Source organism: Miscanthus floridulus, chromosome 9 (assembly GCF_019320115.1).
Source record: "Miscanthus floridulus cultivar M001 chromosome 9, ASM1932011v1, whole genome shotgun sequence".
NCBI classification, from domain to species: Eukaryota; Viridiplantae; Streptophyta; class Magnoliopsida; order Poales; family Poaceae; genus Miscanthus; species Miscanthus floridulus.
Window position 1 is genome coordinate 23341783 of NC_089588.1, and position 12284 is coordinate 23354066.

General features: G+C 44.3%; 2 long non-coding RNA genes across 2 annotated transcripts; both read left to right on the top strand.

The window, feature by feature from the left end:
• Positions 1-3064: 3064 nt before the first annotated feature.
• LOC136482798 (uncharacterized) lies at positions 3065-4075 on the top strand. The gene is made up of 4 exons (XR_010765205.1): positions 3065-3127; positions 3216-3326; positions 3431-3515; positions 3772-4075. It is a non-coding gene; the product is annotated as an uncharacterized lncRNA (long non-coding RNA).
• Positions 4076-8902: 4827 nt separating this feature from the next.
• On the top strand, positions 8903-11554 carry LOC136481561 (uncharacterized). The gene is made up of 3 exons (XR_010764766.1): positions 8903-9187; positions 10502-10585; positions 10876-11554. It is a non-coding gene; the product is annotated as an uncharacterized lncRNA (long non-coding RNA).
• Positions 11555-12284: the final 730 nt, after the last annotated feature.

Consider the following 12284-nt stretch of genomic DNA (forward strand, 5'->3'; position numbering starts at 1 on the left):
CAAGTTCAAGATCAGATGATGATTGACATGTTTTTGAGGCCTCTACCACTGCTACTTCTCGTTTTTTTATATTGTTGTTTTATAGGACTACTTTGGTTTATAGACCTTTTTGATTTCTTATACCTTCTCGCGTACCTAAAGCACACTTTCTTGCATCTTTTAGAACAAAGCGCGAAATAATGTCGCGGACAACAGACCGTGCAGCTCGATGCACCGAGCATGATGAGCAGCCAACCCTTGAGGAGCAAGCACTAGAGGACCAGCTTACTCAGGAACAGTTCGATAACGAGGTAGAAAAAGATCTAGAAGTGATGCTTACTCAGGAGGAGTGTGACGAGGAGGAAGGCCCTGAAGGAGAGGCTGCTGAAGGCGAAGAAGAAGAGGATGATGAGTCAGAAGAGGGATATGAAACTCCCGAGGATCCTTTCCCACCTGAAGCAAGAAGGAGGCCAACGGAGGAAGATTTGGACAAGGATTTTGACCCGAACGAGGAGGTAGGGAAGAAGCCTTAGCTTGTAAATTTTGCTAAAGCTTTAGCTGTGTTACCTCTGCTAACACTTTGACCTGTCCTATATACAGGTCCCTCCTGAAACTCAGAAAAGACGACGTCGACGTCCGCGACATCTCGCTGGACAAGACGGAGTAGAGGAAAGGAGAGTAGAGGCAACAACCACAGAGACGGATCACGATGCCTCTGCTCCACAAACTCAAGACACAACCACGACTACCAAGCCTAAGAGGAAACGAGGGGATAGAAAAGGAAATCTATATCCAGATAAGGCTTGCTATGTGATAACGGAGGTTGGGCCAGTAGGGAAGATCCTTGAGCCGAAGGAATTAAGAGGATGATTCCGTAATGCGATCGGGGCCCTAGTAAGAGATAAATTGAACCCAGCAATCCCTAACTGGAAAGAGGTACCAGAGAACATAAAGAATGCACTATGGGATAGGCAGTTGAAGGTCAATTTTAGATTTCCGGAGGGTAAGCACGAATTGGTAAAAAAAATGCTATCAGGATGATGGGAGAGTCATTGCGACGTTGGAGGTCGGAGCTTAACACGAAGTATATCCAAAAGGGGTTAACTCCCTTCAACGAGTTTGGCAAAATAACTCCTAGTCAATGGGAGGAGCTCGTGGCTCAGAATACTTCAGCGGAGGCATTGGAGCTCAGTGCTCGTAACACCGAGCTAGCGAAGAGGAACAAACACCACCATCATCTAGGCCCCGGTGGCTACTATGCCAAGGAAGAGCAGTTTAGAAAGATGGATGAAGAGGCCGCAGCTGCTGGGAATATCGATGTGACGAAGTTGAAGGTACGCTCAAGGAACTGGATATATGCGAGGAGTACAGAACCATCCGGCAGTAATCTTAAGTTTGATAAGCCGGAGACCCAAGAGGCGGTATCAAGGATACTGAAATATGCTGAAGACAAAGAGAAGGGCTCATTCAATCCTTCCAGAGAGAGGGACGAGCTTAGCCTTGGCTTGGGAAACAAGGAGCACACAGGCCGCACCAGGGGGCTAGGGAAAAGGATGACTTGGAAGCAAGGATTCGAAGAGGACAGGCACATGTACAAGAAACATGGCCGAGACCGGGAGACTAGTCTTGAGCTCCAAGTGAAGGCTCTAGTTGCGAAGGCGCTGGAGGAGCAAGGAATGTCTATGGAGCCACGTATATTAGTGACGCCACCGGGAGAACTAGCATTAGTTGGCAGCCCTCCAAAAGTTCCTAGCAGCCAAGGTTCCACTGCAGCCACAACCTCAGTCGATCTCATACGAGAACCTACTAGTTGCACCTTGGTGTTTCTCAGCGGCCGGCAGAACATTGTGATGGAGGTGGCAATGGGTGTTGCACATCCTCCCGGTGGCTTACACCACAATAATAACATACCGCCGGACTACACTAGGGTCGAGGTGCATACAGTGAAGCCCGAGTTCATGCAGTGGAGGATAGACTACGCAACTCCCGAGGGGTTGGTGTTACTCGGAGACGTTATGGGGCAGTTCATCCTCTGGCACAAACGGGACATTATATTGACTGCTTCTTTGCCGCCTCCCCCTCTCCCAAATTTGGAGCGAGTTGTTGAGGCTGGGGAGATATTTTCACCGTCTCGTGACCCCCACATTCCTAAGATGCCACATTCTTCCCTGCCTCCTATCGAGCATGTGCCTGATGAGATGCCACAACCTTCTCCGGCTCGTACCGGGCAAGTGCATCATGAGATGCCACAGTCTTCTCAACAAGCACAACCGATACATGAACAACGAGTGCCTCCTGAAGAAGGTGATGCACAAGAAGATGAGGACGTGCCTGAATGGGAACTCCGAAAGAAGATTCCAATCCACATAAGGCCAGTTTATGTTCTGATCAAAGATGTCTCGTCGGTGTCCAAGTGGTATTCCCATGATCAGTTCAAGCCTAAAAACCAAGTTAAAAAAGTCCCATCACGGGGTTTTGAGGAGGCCGTCAGTAGCAAACTTCACCAAATTGCAAAGCAGTATCCAAATGTTGATGCCATCGAATGGTCAAAGGATTGCCCGAAAAAATATGAAAGAGGCAAGCCCTTCCTACCAAACCGGGACATCCAGCGCTTACCACTTGGAATGAGAAGGTTCCATGATTGGTACTTGCGTGTTCTCCCAACGAGCATAGATATCATACAAGCATGCTTTCCCACCGGCACATTTGGAAGCCCAGCCGGGAAAATTGTCTTTGACTTCAATGACATGCACATATGCTTTCACCTGGGAGAAATGGAGATGAATCTAATTCGCACGTGGTGCCTGTAAGTACTTGTCCTTCTGATATGATATGAATGTAATCTTTCAATTTTGTTGTAACTAACCCACGCCGTGATTTGTAGAATGCAAGTGCACATTGTCAAACAAATGCCAAGTGTGAAAGCCGGGTATGTAGACCCTCAAGCTATAGCCCAAACAAATTTTAATTACCCTAAACGGTGGACACTGGATGCTAAAGAGCTAGCAGCTGCAAAGACTCTTCGGGAGAAAGAGCACATCCGTAGTGCGAAGCTAAGGGAAGAGTCCCTTAAGGTTACGGCATACATTGCTCTGGCTTTCAAAAATCTCCAACAACACTCTACTATATGGCTACCATACAACTTCGAGTAAGTTCAACTATAACTTAAAGCTATGTTCGATATATTTTATTCGATGTAAAAGAGCTTATCTAGTTCTATGATTAAATCCATGCAGCAACCACTGGATTTGTATAGCCGTCGATGTCGGGAAGAGCATGGCATGGGTCTTTGATTCAATAGATAAGGACCCGGCGACATACAAAGACTTCATATCGATTCTCAAGACGTATACATATCGACAATCCTCATTAGCTTATATGTCTGTATACATACTTGTAACGTTCACTTATGCATACTAACAAGTTGTATTTGCTAAAATAATTCGAACAGGGCATTTAGGTTCTATGTCTCTCATCATCACGGAAGGCATGATCCAGCGAGGAAGGAAAAGCTGGCTATAAAAACACTATGTGCGGTAAGTGTAACTTACTTCTTCAGTACTCCGTTACATGGCTGTCAAAAGCATTACCTGATATTTTCATATGCAAAATACACAGTGCTCCAAGCAGAGGCCTGGGAGTGTACATTGTGGATACTATATATGTTCTATGATGAGTAACACCGGTGCCTACAGGAGACACCCCTTAAGGGTAAGTTTGAAGCTCTTCACCCGTAGTATAAAAACTTCATAAATGGTATGAAATACTAAACTGAAACTTGTTTTCTTATAGTGGAGAGAAGAGAAAGGAATGAAAAGAGACCCATACAAGGATGACCAACTCTTAGAGCTCGTCGGCGACCTTTGCAACTTCATATTGGACCAGATTGTACACGTCAGAGGCGCCTACCATGATCGAGAGTCTGACTTAGGTACAAATCCTCAGTACCAACACCTTCGTGAGACTGAAAGGCTAGCTCTAAGACGTTGATAACAATGTGTATGAAATTTGTATATTTAATGATGGATTGTATATATATATCATTACGAATTGGACTTGTAATTGTACTTTATATAATACTATTGTGCTTGTAGTCGCGTTCGGAACGTTGGTCGCGTGGCGTTCGGCAACGCGAACGCGGTTCGGAACGTTGGTCGCGGGCCGTTCGGCAACGCGGATGCTGGATGGAATACGCAGAAACAAATAGTTCTGGTCGAATTTGAATTGTAAATTTGAATTTTTTTACGGGAAAACGTACTGTAGGGGCGGTTCTAGATTGAACCGCCCCTACAAACAGGTATTATAGAGGCGGCTGGCACTACAGCCGCCCCTACAAATAGATTTGTAGGGGCGGTTGGTTCTTGAGCCGCCCCTACAAATAGATTTGTAGGGGCGGTTTGTAATACCAGCCGCCCCTACAAATCGATTTGTAGGGGCGGCTCAATCACCAACCGCCCCTATAAATCGATTTGTAGGGGCGGCCTGGGAACCGCCCCTATAAATGCATGATTTGTAGAGACGGTTCGGTAGGGGCGGCTGGCTAAACCGCCCCTACAAAGGGTTACCAGCCGCCCCTAAAAATGCTTTTTGTAGTAGTGATGTTTAGCTAATAATTTGCTAAATTTTTGCCAAAATTTGATCAAGAGGCCGGCATAATTAAAGAGGAAACTAATGATTAGGAGAAGTTTGCACTTCTACGGTGAAAGAAGAACTTGCGAGTTTGTTTGAACTTTAGACACTAGACTAAAAGTTCAAATTTTGTTCAACTTTTTGACTGGTGCGATGTTGTTTTAGCCCTCACTGAAATAGGTGAATTTTGCAGAAGTTCAGATGTTTCGGACCAAATCCCAGAAATCTCCCATGACAGAACTATCCAATTTATAAGAGCTCAATTGTGATGGCCGGCATCCTGTTGAGGGTCCTGAAGGACCTGGATGACACCATATATCGTAGTCTGGGATAGAGTACAACACATTGATACATAGGGTTACAATAGAAGTGGTTTACAAATTATAGTGCGGAAGTATAATTTATTACAGTAACTTGATTCAAATATAAGTAGTTCAAACCTACCTTGAAACACTCAAAATCAAGCGAGCCGGTAAAAGGATGTTCATTACGCTTAAGATCAACATGAGAACTGAGAGATGTTATAGCATCTTCATGGGATTAAGAATAAAATGATCCCCTTTTTTGTAGCTAGTGATAATAAAGATTGAAGGCAAAGAGTAAACTCCACCAGACCCATTTCTAATCTCCTTACTCTATTTTTTATTAATTGAGAAAACCACCCCCTCAACCCTCAAAGGCAGATCAAATGAACCCCCCTTCCCTTACCCTCCCCGCAAGCAGTGGTGTGTAGTGGCTAGAGATGTGGCAAAAGTGGCGGTCACGACGTCAAGGCAGCAGCTAGAGACACGACGACCAAGAAGGCTGGAGGTGGCGACAAAGAGCCACATTGGGGAGTTGTGTAGCGCGTGGGCTAATAACTGTTTCACTGTGCTAGGCAGTGAGCGTGCGGGCTGGCCATTCTGCCGAGTCAATCACCAAGCCCAGAAGCCACATGGAGGGCGATTGGGTGATCGGCAGGCAAGTAGCGCCGACCTCCACAACGGCAAGCAAGGCTGGCCACCATGTGGGCTTGCCGTGTTGGCCTCCAACCATGTCGCGACATGGGTGGGCGAGACCAGGAGAGAGACCATGCTACCGTCGACTGCCGTGTAGTGAGACCACATGGGAGAGCAGCACCGCTCGGCCGTCGCTAGTGATGGCTATGCCCAGACGAGGCCGCTCGCTTGACGGAGTACGAGGGGGTGGTTATGGCTTTTGAGGGAAGGGAGAGATGAACATGAGAAAAGAGAGGAGAGATGAAGAAGGTGACAATAAATATGGCCACTAACACGAATGGAAAGGGCATGAATCTTTTCTCAATATGATGCTGCACACTTCTCTTGTTTTATACAATCTTGTTTTCTCAATCTAGTAGAGATGCTCAACTATAGTGTATATATGGTCACTATCACAAAAGGAAGTCTATTAGCAGGGGCGAAGAATAGGTAAGACCAACTTATGCCATGACCGTGCCTAAATTCTTAATTCTTCTTAATAAACATACACACAGTAATCCATGGTTAATTGAGTTCATGCATCATGCATGTATTGTTAGTGGCCCCCTTTTAGGATGTTGTTTAAGCTCTGCCACTGTTAGGTAGAGTGGTGAGCTGTAGTCGTTACAGATTCGCATAAGTTGTTAAAATGAATTTTCATTTTTCTGGTTAGGTAGATGATTTTCAGCCCCCATTTTTCTTATATTGACGCAAGAAAATGAAGCTAATTTGGGTGTATTGACAAGCTTGTGTTCTCGATAATACAACTTAAACTGACAATTGCTAGTGGTCAAAATTGTTAGTGCTCCCCGGTACAACTTTAAGATTAGTCTAAATTTCTGAAAAAAAAATAATTTAGACCGACAGATGTTAATCATAGTACATATAGTATCTTTCGGAATAGATCACCAAGAGCTTGAATTATTATTGGTTTGGAGTTCGCACAGGCTCATGGCATGCATGCCCATTGCTGTCACGCCCTTAAGATGACAAGCATTTGGAGTTTCATGAGTAGATACATATAGGTAGGTCACTTGGATAGTTGAGAAACTGATGGTAAGAAAGAATATATTATACAAATATAAATGGTTTAGGACATCTTTATAGTTTATATATAGTGCAATACTTCAACTAGCATTTTGTATTAGACTTATGTCCCTGTACAAAATTCCTTTCACCAAGTCTATTAATATGTGTAGTAATTTTGTCATTATTTAATTGGCAGCAGGCTGCATTTGGTTCATGTCCACAACTTTCCACACCCCAAGTCACTAGAGTTCATGCGAGAACTAGCATGCGAAACTTTCTTAGCCATATGCACACATATTATAGTCATTTTGGAGTATATTATTGCTCAAGATTATAACTATATTGCTGATTAATAATAAAGGCCCTCTCTTCTCCGCCAAAAAAAGAGATGCTAAACTTTGCTACAATCATGGCACAGGATTTTTTGGCTACAATTTTTGTGAATGCGGTAGTTTATTTAATCTTAATTTTCTTTGAACTTTGTGGGAAAGCTAAGCATCAATCAAATAGGCCATCGGTTTGTTTTGTGGCCAAAGGTTTAGCGTGCCATGCATGCTTTATGCACAGGCATGGCTAATGCCCGGACGCCCGCCCGCACCGCCTGCTGCGCCCGTCCCGCCTGCCACGCTTGCTGCTAAGCCTGCCCTGCAGGCAACTACCACGCTTGCACATCCGCCCCCGCATGCCGCATGCAACTGCTGAGCCTGCACACCTACCCTAGCAAGTTGGTGTGTCTACGCATGCAATTGTGCGTTTGATGCGCATGCAGGTGAGGACCACCCACGCCCGCTTCGCTTGCCATGCACGTGGGGACCACTGCGCCCGCAGGGACCGCCTCCGCATACGACTGCTTACTGCGCCAGCTAATGCTACAACATGAAGCACTTCTGCAACATACGTCTGAAACAGGAAACATTTGCAACATACGCTTACAATATATGTGTATAGCAACTGCAACATATGCAACATCCAGATTAAAACATTTGCAACATACATCCGAAACAGATGGACCATTTTGAATAGACACTTGCAACATATGTATATAGCCACTAAAACATATGCAACATCCAAATAAAACACTTGCAACATACGCCTAAAACAGATGAAACATTTGAAATAACACTTGCAACATACTTGTATAACCATTGCAACATATGCAACGTCCAGATAAAACACATACAACATCCGGATGAAACACATGCAACATCCAAATGAAACATATGAAATATACATCTAAACATACGGAGCTAGTGCCAAAGAGTATGTGGGCCCCACGCTCCTTCTCTCTGCCGCTCCTTCTCTCTGGTCGCAGCGCATGCACAGGCCCCCACGTGTTGCATGCACCCCACGCCGAGCGAGGCCAAATGCGCTGCCCCGCGCCCCACGCAGAATGAGTGGCCGCACGAGCTCCCATTGAGCTGCCCCGCGCCGCATGCACCCCACGCCAAACGAGAAGCCACCCATGCTCCCATGCGCTGCCCTGTAGAAAAGGACCAGTGCAGGCCCCGCCTGTCTGCAACTAAACGCCCCGTTTTTTTTCTTGGTCGTCACGTGCATGCGGGGGTTGGTCCGTCCGGACGGACAGACGCCCTCAACCATGTGGATATGAATTTTGATCATGGGCCACCTAACTCGACCTTCCAAATTTTTTTGACCTGACATAACTGGCTGGTATGTCGGGTCAGATTCTGAGTTATGATTCTAGACCCATGACCCGATCCAACCTGAGAAAGCTGACCCAAAGTAGTAAAACCTGATCTAATCCCATCTGCTAGTGCGTCGAGGTTGGACCAAAATTTTTGACATGACAATTTTTTATTGGCCCAAGCCGAGTCCGACCCGATCCCAGTGTTTAGCATCATCTAAGCAGTTCCTTTTACTCCATTTCTTTCAAGACAACTTAAGACTCTTTCAATTCTTTTTGACACTTCTACCAGACCAACAACAAAGACGGGTCGGTCCTTACCAAGATCAAACAATAGACCTTATCTATAGAGATTCAAGTTCTATATATTCTTGGTCATTGTGTGTGACCCGAAACTTGATAAAATGAATTACAATGCTGCCACGTACAACTAATCTAGTCTAGGGGAAGAACAGGCTAAACTACTTCGACCTATAAAATACCAAAACGGCTGCCACTTGCATCCTTACTTTATGTCAGCCCAGTTGGCCCACTATGAAAATGGATCGAGAATGTTATCAGCGGCCCACTCACCTACCTTCTCCGTGCTTTACTTGTCTCGGGAGACCACCAAATCATCCATTCCACACGGCTCAGAGCCTCACACAGATCTCACATGGCCTTTCTCGCCGTACAGCTCCGCCACCGCCACCGCCTCGGCCTCTTCCCCGGCCCGTCCTGGTGGGAGTCCTTCTCGCAGTCTTCGGCTCTCCTCCATCGTGTCCGCTGCAGCGACACTGGCCGACTCCGAGTCTTCAACCGCCCTGCGCGAGCGCTCCTTCCCTCGCAAGCGGCCTCCCCGACGCGCTCCGGTCGGGCGACTTCGCTGACGACCGCGTCTCCTCCGCTGATACCGATCTCCACCTCGCCGCGCTCGTGCCCCAATGAGGTAATGAGTTAATTTCTGGTGAGTGTGTATGACTGAAGATATTGATAGAAGTTCAATAGACCGTGGAATGCGTATGAAGGTGTTTGGGACTTCATGTTGTATGTCATCGACACAATAACACCTAACACGATTCATGTTCCTTGTTACATATAGTTCACGAATCAAAATATTTCATTATTAGGGTATAATTGTTTGGTGAGGAGAAGGCGTTGAAATAAATGCTGTAGTAGATTCTTTTTTTTGCTGTAGTTGTTGTATGGTCATGTATTCGTTCCACCAGTATGTGCTTATAATTATTTGACAATGGTTATTTATCGTGCATAAATCGAAAGCTGCCTGTTTTCTGTACACGTATGTCTTACTTACTTATGCTAATAATAGAACTACTATTGAGGTCATTCATTCTAGAGAATTTTCATGATTTAGTTTATCGGTGGCAAGCATAAAGTGCCCTACGTAATGGTTTTTGGGTACAGTGTGAACTTACAATGCTTTGCTGATGCATTTAATGCACAGAATATGTGTTTGATCAAAATATCCTGAAATACTATTATATGAATGGGATGGGCACTGGGTCAGCATCTGAGCAATTTACCATATCTTCACTTAATCCAGAGGTTTTCAGACATCACCAGGGTGGCTCTTCTAATCATATACTACCTACATTTGATTGTCTGTTTATTAAATAGTGTTATATGGGAAAGAGATATTACTAAATCATCTTGCATAAGTAATAGTCACTTTTCTATTTTTCTAATTTCAGGATCAGATGATCTTTTCTGTTCTTGCTTTCTAAGTCTTATTTGCTATAGACTGTACACGTATTGTGCAACAACACTACTACAAAAATGATTTCAGGAGACGGACATTTTATTTACAGAGGCGGACATTTTATTCCATTGCCTCTAAAAATTGTCTGGGGGCCAATAGTCTCTCCCTGCCTCTCTGAATAGATTTTCAGATGCAGGCACCTTAAAAAGACCATCTCTTAAAATAAGGTCATTTTCAGAGATGACCTTCTTATGAGGCTGTCCAATTACAGAGGCAGTGTCTCACGCGGATTACAGAGGCGATTTCTTACACAGAGGACTTCTTAGATTTGAGTCATGCATTGCCGGTGATGACAAGCTTATGGCATGAGCCTCGGTAACTTTTTTGCGCTTCAGGCAATCTTTTGCCCGAGTTATTGGCGGCCATGATTAATGTGCCAAAATGCTAATCTGAGGCCAAACGTATCTCTCCACATTTTTTGTTTAAATCAGAACAATCTTCTGCTCTGAACGCCTCAGAATTAATTTGGGTCTGCTGTTGCAGCTTCAGTCGATCTAGGCCTGGATCCACCGCAGATTGTTTAAAGCTGGGGCAGCACATATTCTTTTGTGATGGGCAAATAAATCAGTAAGTCTAATTTTTTTGACTAACCGGAAGAACAGATATCATCCATACATATTGTGTCTGTTAGAGATTGCTTCACATATTCTCCAACAGGTGATCTTGATGGACAAGCATACACATATTCTCCGATCGTCATGCATGCATGTTTCATCTCAGTAGATTGATGATTTCTTCAATATTTATCCATGATATGTGCTGCATTCCAGTTCTAGTTTGTGTACATGGAGGATTTTATTTGTTCTTGTTAACCGGTATGCTGATGCTGTTCTTGTTACCTTGTGGTTCTCCTGTAGTTGGATGACTGGGTGCACCGCCGGGAATACAACAAGAAGAACAATTGGGAGAAGATGCAGCGGCAGAAGGAAAGGGACAAAGGGTGCACTGGGCTCAAGAAGGTTCTGGTTGGCGATGGCTTGTGGCACCCCAGTGATGCAGGCGGAACTGTTTTTTTTTATTGATTTGCAGAGGCGGGGATCATTAGACACCTGCTTCTATGAACATGAATTTCAGAGATGGACATGTTTGCCATTTACACAGGCGCTCCCGCAGAGGTGGTTGAGCAGGTCGCTTTTGTAAAGGTGTTTTGCCCAACTCTGTAGAGGGACTTCTAGTAGTGTATTGAATCTAGATAAAATAGGCTAAACAAGACTTAGGTGCAAAAAACATCAAGCTATGCCAGTATTTTGGGTTTGTTAATTACATGGATGCTGATCTAAATACAGGTTTTGGCCCATAATGTAAATGTAGGCTGCATGGTTGCTGATCTAAAATGGGGTTTGGCCCTCTGTTCTTCTATGCCATTGCAGAGTTGGTTGTCACGAAATTGAGACGGGTCTCGCGTGTAGGTGTTTTTTTCTAGACTGCAGCAGACATAGAAGCTAAAAGGTTAGGTTGGGCAGGAGATGGATTTTCTGTTGTATGATGCTACCTATGCGTCGATTTTAATTTTGTGTAATGTAAGCATTCTGCTTGGTTGGCACTGACTGTGCATGATCTGATTTATCTTGCTCCTTGACAATTTGAACATTTGGATATAGATGTGCTGATGTGTGTGACCAGCACATGATATGCAGTACATGTGAACATGGTATGTCAATGTGTTTGTTCTACCATGATGGCAGTAAGGAGTTAATTTCTGCCAAATATGTTTACAATAAAGTCCAATGGACCATGCGATAAGTAGACATATGTTCGAACTCAGGGAATCAATGTTCCAGCTCTGTAATGTACATTTACTTGCCATGATGTAACCTTTTGCATATAATTCAGGACCAGTACGTCCTATGTGCTGGTTGTGGTTTCATGTGTAGAAGCGTTTGAATCAACAATGTGATTAATTTGATTTTTGTTATTCAGCCACGTCAGAGCGTGTAAATTTTCTATGAACATCTGCAGCATATATGCTTCATATATACGTGGTATTGATGAGTCTGCTATTATCTTGTTTGATGACAGGTTTTGGCCCTTTTCTTAGTCATGTTTCTGCAGATATTATCGTAAACAATGAGATGTCTTCAAAATCTTCTTCTGTATATGTCAGTTATGTCTGGATGATCCAGTTTTATATCACTACAACAGTGTTACTTCTTGGACTGAAACCTGTGTTGTGTATGGCAGTTGTAGGTGTTAGATTGTAATTAAGAATTCATTTCATAGAAGTCAACACGTCATGTTCTTTAATTTTCTGTAGTGAAACACATGA